A 10,092-nucleotide genomic window follows, 5' to 3' on the forward strand; every position below is an offset into this window, starting at 1 on the left:
GTATTGAGGTAGTGTCACTTGTCCATCCTCACAGGTAGACGCCTCTGCCAAGGAGAAGATATGGCTGGACGCCGTCAGCGCCGTGAGGAGTGCGGATGGTCGGAAGCGGCGCCTGCCCCAGGTGAGGAAACGCTGGCAGGATATCCGGTGCTGGACGCGGAGGATCGCACGGGTCCTGCTGGGGGACTCACCTGAGAGCCATAAGAACCGCGGGCGCCGCCATCTCTCCCACATCCAGAAACGTGTGCTGGCGGTGGTCTTTCCTGACTTGGACAGGCGCCTACAGGAGATGCAGCAGCCGGAAGGGGGTAGGTACATGTGTGTGTTTGTTGTGTTTCACCAGCATTTGTAAGTGCACTGTTCCATGGATACACTTCCAGGGTTTATGGTGCTGTGCAGATCCTGTTACCCACAGTGTTGCAGGCCTCTCCTGCCTCCCTTCCCCACCTTGCAATGTGTTCCCTGGTCTCTGTGTAGTCACTCCATCACAAAGTTATGTAGCCTGACACCTTCTCCAAGTGTACAATGCCTGCAGCATCATGTGTGGGGGTGGTGTGTAACAGGTTTAGTGACCTTGCCTGTGCCCTGTCCAGTTCTGGACTTGTGGGTTCCATGTCAGTTGGCACTAATGCTGATTTCAGACATGGGAGTTAATCTCTTGAGTGCGAGGCCTTCCAGCAGGCATGTCCCATGTGGTGGCCTGTGACATGATGTGCATGAGTGTGTGTTACGCATAGTGCAGGGATGTTAGCGTGTGTTGCAGTCATTTCCATTCAGGAGCATGGAGTTGTGTGGCCACTACTGTCCCCAGGGGCATCTTTTCCTAGGTATCATGTGTGTAATCCGAGAATGTCGACAATCTCTGTGTCTACAGCATAGGTTGTGCTCTGTGCCATTGTCCCCTGGCACCATGTTTATTGACGTGAGATGTATTACAAGTGTCCACTGTCCAGCCTGACCTGATTTTCCAAGTACATACTCACGGTGGCCATTGCCTGTGTGTCTTGTAGCAATCATCTGATGATGCCCATTTGTACATGATTCTTTGGACAGGCGCACCTTGGGTATTTGGTGTGCAATCTTGAATTATTGCATCCCATGTGTATTTCACCCAGACTAAGAGATGTAAGTGCTTCCTGTGTCTCCACAGATTTGTCTCATGTAGGGGGTGGGTGGGGCGGCCATGGCCTACATGTCAAGACCTGTCATCTCCTTGCTCGGACTGGTCAGTGTGTGATGTTTGTCTGGACATACACTCAAGGTGCAGCGTGCCAGTCAGGGTGGGCATGTTCTCAGTATTACCTATGCTGCATGTGCCTCTAGTTCCTGGATTTGGTCCCTGCTCATCCCAATTTCCTGCCACGCTGTGTGGTGCAGATGCAGTACTGTATTGTCCCCAGGGCCTTGCTCCTCAGTCAGAATACCATGTCATCTTATTTGCTATTGTGTCATGCTCTCCATAGTTTTTCCATGGCATGGTGGGTCACACAACTGTGTCTTGCAGGGCCTACGTATGTACCTTGTTTTGTAGTTGTAACTCATCCTTTGTTTCAGGCTATGCACTGTAACCTACGTAGATTTGACTCATGTGACATATGTATACAGGTGTATGATTAATTTCTGTCTCTTCACCCTGCCCACAGCATCGTCGGGGGACACGGAGGGAGACATGGACACAGACGGCGCGGAGGGACCGAGCACCAGTGCCAGCGGTGACATCGGGGCTGGCACTTCGAGTGGGACTGAGGCGGAGGAGAGTGAACCCGGGGACCTGTCGACTGGCACAACAGAGTATGAAGCTGACGGGTCCGAGGATGATCTCTCCGAGTGGGCGGTGGCTGCACCACCATCTGACAGCAGCCCTACATCTAGCACCGCCCCCTCCATTGGCATCAGCCGCCTCCCACGTGCTCGTGTCCCTTCCCAACGTGCCCGGTCACCACATGTCTCCTTCCTGCCAGGCACCGCACCCCCTGCCCCTGTCTCCACTGCTGCCGCCAATGCTGAGTCTGTGGACATCCAGCGGCAGTTGCAGATTGGTCAGACTGCGATCCTTAATGTCCTCCATGGCCACAGCCAGGTCCTCAACAACATGGAGGCATACTTGGAGGGCATTCATTCATCGCAGGCTGACCAACGCAACTTGCTGAGGTCCATAGACTCCACACTGACTGCAGCAGTGGGTCTCCTGCAGCGCTACGTCCCACCCCCTACCCCTGCTCCTTCCACAATTCCCACTCCCATGCCTGTCCCACATACACCCAGACGTAAGCATGCACCCACCACAACAGACACAGGCACCACACCAGCAGGGAAGGTCCGCCGCACACCTCCTGACACGCACACACAGGGTGCAGTAGGCACACCCACTGGGTCGGGGGGCAAACGTTTGACACGCAGCCAGAGTGGGAGTCCGCATTCCACCCAATCCACTCCCTCCAAATCCCCTCCCCTCAGCTCTCCTGGCCACATCTCCCCCAAAGACTCCTTCATGGCCGCTCTGTCCCTGAGCCCCACAGTGACACCACCCCGCAAGCGGTCAAGGAGGTCCCCGGTCAGGGTGCTTGAGTCCCCCCCCCTGTCCACACCCTCCCCCAGTGGCGCTGCGACCCATCCCTCTGACCCCCCCCCTCCTTGGGGCCTGTGGTTCCTTCGGGTGCAGGGGAGTCCCTGGAGGACCTTGCTAAGGTGTGCAGCGAGATCCTGGCCTCCGCCTTTGGCCCTGCCCCACCCCCTGTGGTGGAGTCCTCCATCCCTGCACCCACGACACCTACCCTTCACCCTCCTGTCCCTGCGGTGCCTGTTTCTTCCCCCCCACATGATGCCCTCACCCCTGTGGAAGACAACGGATTGTGACTGTGCAGGCAAGCTAGGGGACACGCATCCCACTGTGTCCCCCATCCAGCTGGGACTCCTGGACTGCCCTATGGCCTTTGTTAATATTGGACTTACGTCATACTAGTTTTTTGCTCATGCTGAATAAAGCTATTTATTTTTTGCCCTTGGAACACTCCTGCATTGCTGGCATTGCTGTTGGTGGGGCTGCTACATGGTTGTGGGTGTTGGTCATGTGTTGGGTGTGTGGGAAATGTAGTAGTGTGCTGCTCATAGGGGGGACCCTGGGATCTGTGTGCCATCACACGGTGTTAGCTACCTTTCTCCATTCATGTAAGCAGTTGCTGCATGTTGCAATTGTCCCAAGGTGTATTCCTTCCTCTGTGTACCCTGACTTCTTCCCTGCAGGGTGTCCCCTGACTTAAGCACAGAGCTGTGTGTCCATTAGCTGGGTGTGTGACGTAGTCCTTCACCTTTGCACATGCATGCTGAGCAATGTCTCCACCTGCATCATTCGTGGCATCCTTGGTAGTCATTGTACTTGTGTATGTGGCCTATTGACATGACTTCATGTGTACATGTTTTCTTATCTGCGCTATGCATGCGTATACTCCCAGCCTCGCACACATGTGGTACATGTACTGCAGGGTCTTTGTGCACCTGACTGACATTTGTGGGCATGGTATCTGTGGCTACTCCACCCTTTGCGTTCCATGGGCACTGCTGAGAGTGATGGGCACCCACCCCTCCTGTCTCTGGGCACTGCTGGGAGGACTCTGCACACACCACTCTTGTGACTGGGCACTGCTGGGAGTGTTAGGCCCCCACCCCTCCTGTCTCAGGGCACTGCTGGGAGGACTCTGCACCCACCCCTCCTGTCTCAGGGCACTGCTGGGAGGACTCTGCACCCACCCCTCCTGTCTCTGGGCACTGCTGGGAGTGTTAGGCACCCACCCCTCCTGTCTCAGGGCACTGCTGGGAGGACTCTGCACACACCCCTCCTGCCTCTGGGCACTGCTGGGAGGACTCTGCACACACCCCTCCTGTCTCTGGGCACTGCTGGGAGGACTCTGCACACACCACTCTTGTGACTGGGCACTGCTGGGAGTGTTAGGCCCCCACCCCTCCTGTCTCAGGGCACTGCTGGGAGGACTCTGCACCCACCCCTCCTGTCTCAGGGCACTGCTGGGAGGACTCTGCACCCACCCCTCCTGTCTCTGGGCACTGCTGGGAGTGTTAGGCACCCACCCCTCCTGTGTCTGGGCACTGCTGGGAGGACTCTGCACACACCCCTCTTGTGACTGGGCACTGCTGGGAGGACTCTGCACCCACCCCTCCTGTGTCTGGGCACTGCTGGGAGTGATAGTCAACCACCCCTCCTGTCTCTGGGCACTGCTGGGAGGACTCTGCACACACCCCTCCTGTCTCTGGGCACTGCTGGGAGTGTTAGGCACCCACCCCTCCTGTCTCTGGGCACTGCTGGGAGGACTCTGCACACACCCCTCCTGCCTCTGCGCACTGCTGGGAGGACTCTGCACACACCCCTCCTGTCTCTGGGCACTGCTGGGAGGACTCTGCACACACCACTCTTGTGACTGGGCACTGCTGGGAGTGTTAGGCCCCCACCCCTCCTGTCTCAGGGCACTGCTGGGAGGACTCTGCACCCACCCCTCCTGTCTCTGGGCACTGCTGGGAGTGTTAGGCCCCCACCCCTCCTGTCTCAGGGCACTGCTGGGAGGACTCTGCACCCACCCCTCCTGTCTCAGGGCACTGCTGGGAGGATTCTGCACCCACCCCTCCTGTCTCTGGGCACTGCTGGGAGTGTTAGGCACCCACCCCTCCTGTGTCTGGGCACTGCTGGGAGGACTCTGCACACACCCCTCTTGTGACTGGGCACTGCTGGGAGGACTCTGCACCCACCCCTCCTGTGTCTGGGCACTGCTGGGAGTGATAGTCAACCACCCCTCCTGTCTCTGGGCACTGCTGGGAGGACTCTGCACACACCCCTCCTGTCTCTGGGCACTGCTGGGAGTGTTAGGCACCCACCCCTCCTGTCTCAGGGCACTGCTGGGAGGACTCTGCACACACCCCTCCTGCCTCTGGGCACTGCTGGGAGGACTCTGCACACACCCCTCCTGTCTCTGGGCACTGCTGGGAGGACTCTGCACACACCACTCTTGTGACTGGGCACTGCTGGGAGTGTTAGGCCCCCACCCCTCCTGTCTCAGGGCACTGCTGGGAGGACTCTGCACCCACCCCTCCTGTCTCAGGGCACTGCTGGGAGGACTCTTCACCCACCCCTCCTGTCTCTGGGCACTGCTGGGAGTGTTAGGCACCCACCCCTCCTGTGTCTGGGCACTGCTGGGAGGACTCTGCACACACCCCTCTTGTGACTGGGCACTGCTGGGAGGACTCTGCACCCACCCCTCCTGTGTCTGGGCACTGCTGGGAGTGATAGTCAACCACCCCTCCTGTCTCTGGGCACTGCTGGGAGGACTCTGCACACACCCCTCCTGTCTCTGGGCACTGCTGGGAGTGTTAGGCACCCACCCCTCCTGTCTCAGGGCACTGCTGGGAGGGCTCTGCACACACCCATCCTGCCTCTGGGCACTGCTGGGAGGACTCTGCACACACCCCTCCTGTCTCTAGGCACTGCTGGGAGGACTCTGCACACACCCCTCCTGCCTCTGGGCACTGCTGGGAGGACTCTGCACACACCCCTCCTGTGTCTGGGCACTGCTGGGAGGACTCTGCACACACCCCTCCTGTCTCTGGGCACTGCTGGGAGTGATAGGCACCCACCCCTCCTGTGTCTGGGCACTGCTGGGAGGACTCTGCACACACCCCTCCTATTTCACAATATGTACGCTCATGGCATACACGGATGTGGGTACGCTCCATGCATTCGAGGTGGGGGTACGTGTCGTACTTACACTGTTGGGGTGGGGGTACGCTCCATGCATTCGAGGTGAGGGTACGGGTCGTACTTACACTGTTGGGGTGGGGGTACGCTCCATACGTACGCGGGTGGGGGTACGTGTCGTACTTACACTGTTGGGGTGGGGGTACGCTCCATACGTACGCGGGTGGGGGTACGTGTCGTACTTACACTGTTGGGGTGGGGGTACGCTCCATACGTACGCGGGTGGGGGTACGTGTCGTACTTACACTGTTGGGGTGGGGGTACGCTCCATACGTACGCGGGTGGGGGTATGTGTCGTACTTACACTGTTGGGGTGGGGGTACGCTCCATACGTACGCGGGTGGGGGTACGGGTCGTACTTACACTGTTGGGGTGGGGGTACGCTCCATACGTACGCGGGTGGGGGTACGGGTCGTACTTACACTGTTGGGGTGGGGGTACGCTCCATACGTACGCGGGTGGGGGTACGGGTCGTACTTACACTGTTGGGGTGGGGGTACGCTCCATACGTACGCGGGTGGGGGTACGTGTCATACTTACACTGTTGGGGTGGGGGTACGCTCCATACGTACGCGGGTGGGGGTACGGGTCGTACATACACTGTTGGGGTGGGGGTACGCTCCATACGTACGCGGGTGGGGGTACGTGTCGTACTTACACTGTTGGGGTGGGGGTGCGCTCCATGCATACGGGGTGGGGGTAGGGTCCGTACATATCCGTCCCCACGCTATGTGATGCTTGTGCGGCCCGTACCCAGGCCTTTGCCACGTGGGTATGAGCCATCCCGCCATTGTTGGGGTGACGTGGGTGTGGGCATGGTACGACTCGTACCCATGCTCTTCAGGCGTGGGTACAGGACGTACCTGTCTGGTTGTGTTGCCGGTTCGCGTCGTGACGGACTTCCGTTGTGGCGGTCGCTGGCTTAGCTGGACACGCCCCCACCCCCTCGTAGTGACCAGGGCATGGGAGTCAGGTATGTCCAGGGCATGTGTGCTGTGTGACTTTGGTGGGGGGTTTGTGGCCTGCCCTGGTCCTGCCACCCCCACCCCACCCCACTTTCCCCCCTCCCTTAGTTGTTCTGACCTTCTGCGGCGTCTGCGTCTGATCCTGTAGAGGAGGTCGACTGCTATGAGGGCCGGGATGACACGTAGGTTCGGGTCCATGTCTGTCCGTCGCGTACGGGTCCTCCTTGTTCGTGTCGTCCTGTCTGTCCGTCGCGTACTGGTCCTCCTTGTTCGCGTCGTCCTGTCTGTCCGTCGCGTACTGGTACTCCTTGTTCGCGTCGTCCTGTCTGTCCGTCGCATACTGGTCCTCCTTGTTCGCGTCGTCCTGTCTGTCCGTCGCGTACTGGTAGTCCTTGTTCGCGTCATCCTGATTTCCCGGCAGTTTTTGGCAGCCGGAAAATATTCACCGTGCGGGATGACGTCGGTGCGAATCGTGATTCCTGGTTCGTGAATGGCAGGCTGCGAGCGTCCCGACGTCAGGTCGGCGCTTTCCCGGATCGCATTTGTAGGTTTATTTTGTTCGGTCGGGGTTTTTTACGATTCGTACGGAAATGGTGTTCCCGTGCGAATCGTAATTCCATGTTTGTATATTTTGACGACCGGGTACGCGTCGGACGGAGAATATGCTCCGTCCGACGGTTCGTACCCGGTTTTTACAGGATCGTGATCGGCGCCCAAGACTTTTGCAATGGTATGTGGTAGGAAAGTCAAATCAACCACCACCACCTTTTATATTGATAAAGCCAAGATTGAAATGGTCAAATGGTTTTGCTAGCTAGGAATAACATTTTCAGGAGACGGGAAATGGATACAAGAGGATGAAAATGTTAGATCAAAGATGAGTAGAAATACCAATAGTATTTTTAGATTTGCCGCTAAATTGGGTCAAAGGACGATAAAAGAAATGATGACAATCTATAACGCCAGGTGTATTTCATCGGCACTATATGGGGCGGGCGTGTGGGGTCACCATAGTGTGAATGCACTACAGAATGATGAAAATAAGTTTTTTTTAAAACTATTATGTGTTCCCCCATCAGCATCTACCCTGCTAATTCACAAGGAAGTAGGCATAGACCATGTTGCGGACCTAGCTGCACTACGCCCATTATTACTTTGGCGCTCTATCTGGTCTAAAACCTAAACGATTTTTACGCAATCAATTATCAAAGACTGTCTAAGGCTTGATAATTCATCATGTATACCCTGGCTGAGCTATATCTATTATTGGTTTAACCTTTCATTCGACTGTAATATCCGTCTGAACCCTGAGGCATCAGGTCTGATACCTAAGAAAGACTTAAAATCGAAGTTTCTCTCATACAAGAATGCGGCCAGAGAGAAGCAGTCTAGAAATGTAACAACTTCTGTACTTTATAGTGATTTGAATCTGAGAAAAGGGTACCAGGCCTACCTTTCTTTTGTCACATGTAATTCTCATCGCTTTGTTTTAACGCGCATAAGGTTGGGGATTGTCCACCATTTAGTTTCATTCCCCCATATGAAAATCAGATCCGATAATCTGTGCCCCTGCGACAATGTTTCGAAACAAAGCTGCTGCCATTTTTTACTGTTTTGTAAATTTTATAGTCATTTTAGGAGGTTTTATCTTAAACCCATCTTTTTAAAATATAATGCACCAAATCTGCATTGAAGTTATTAATAACTCTGGAAAGCACTGACATTTGTTTTTCAACCGCAACTTACGTGTTAAAATGTGTATTTATGAGGAAGTCCATAACTGTTCCTGTATAGCTCCCGTTGATTTGCGTATTTTGTACATTTATCTTGTACTGTTAGTAATTTTCCATGTACTACAAACCTTGAGCTCCGTTTTAGATGCATATCGCACTTTAATATTATTCCTTTTCGCCTCTTTGCACTTTACATGTACGGTTTTTTAGCACATTTGTCACTTTATGTGAAATTTGCACTTTATCTCTGAAGGCTTTTCCGCTTTGCATGAAAATTGGTCAAATCCATACAAAAAAATACAGTGTGTATCTTGAAGAAGGTTTTTTTCATATGCTATGTAATTTTTATTTTTTAATGTTTTACTGTTTGCTTGCTTATTTGGTTGTATTCTTCCAACCGAATAAAAGCTTTTTAAATTGAAAATTGAAATTGACTCTAAACACACTTATTTTAGTTCCAAAAGTGATAATTCACTTGCAATAGTCAATGACAGTCAAAAGATTAAAAATACAAAAATGACAATTTCTGACCATCTGGAGAAAGGTCGACATGTTCGGGGTCATCGTTTTTCATCAATAAATTGATTTTTTGGACTGTAGAAAAAATGATTCAAAACGTCAATTGGATTGTGCCTCATGTTGAATATCCGCTTTTTAAAGCCTCACGTTGACCGAAATTGCCATTTTTACAAGCTTTTCATCCTACTCTGAAGCTTCTATTTTGACCAACTTTGGGCAGGAAAATGACTCTAAATAAACTTATTTTAGTTCCAAAAGTGATAATTTACATGCACTAGTCATTTACAGTCAAAAGATTAAAAATACAAAAATTACAATTTCTGACCATCTGGAGAAAATTCGACAGGTCCGGCGTCATTATTTTTCATCAGAAAATAGATTTTTTGGACTGTAGAAAAAGTGATTCAAAATGTCAATAGGATATTGCCTCATGTTGAATAACCACTTTTTAACGCCTCACAGTGACCGAAATTGCCATTTTTACAAGATTTTCCTCCTACTCAGAAGCTACTATTTCGACCAATTTCGTGCAGGAAAATGACTCTAAACACACTTATTTTAGTTCCAAAAGTGATAATTCACCTGCAATGGTCATTTACAGTCAAAAGAATAAAAATTTAAAAATGACCAATTCTGACCATCTGGAGAAAGTTCGACATGTTCGAGGTCATCGTTTTTCATCAGAAAATGTATTTTTTGGACTGAGGAAAAAATTATTCAAAATGTCAATTTGATTGTGCCTCATCATGAATAACCATTTTTTAACGCCTCACAGTGAACGAAATTGCCATTTTTACAAGATTTTCCTCCTACTCAGAAGCTACTATTTCGACCAATTTCGTGCAGGAAAATGACTCTAAACACACTTATTTTAGTTCCAAAAGTGATCATTCACATGCAATAGTCATTTACAATCAAAAGATTGAAAATTAACAATGACCATTTCTGACCATCTGGAGAAAGTTCGACAAGTCCGGGATCATTATTTTTCACCAGAAAATAGTTTTTTTGGTCTGTAGAAAAAATGATTCAAACTGTCAATTGGATTGTGCCTCATGTTGAATAACCACTTTTCAAAGCTTCACAGTGACCAAAATTGCAATTTTTACAGAATTTT

Source organism: Triturus cristatus, unplaced genomic scaffold, assembly GCF_964204655.1.
Source record: "Triturus cristatus unplaced genomic scaffold, aTriCri1.1 SCAFFOLD_449, whole genome shotgun sequence".
In the NCBI taxonomy this organism is placed as follows: domain Eukaryota; kingdom Metazoa; phylum Chordata; class Amphibia; order Caudata; family Salamandridae; genus Triturus; species Triturus cristatus.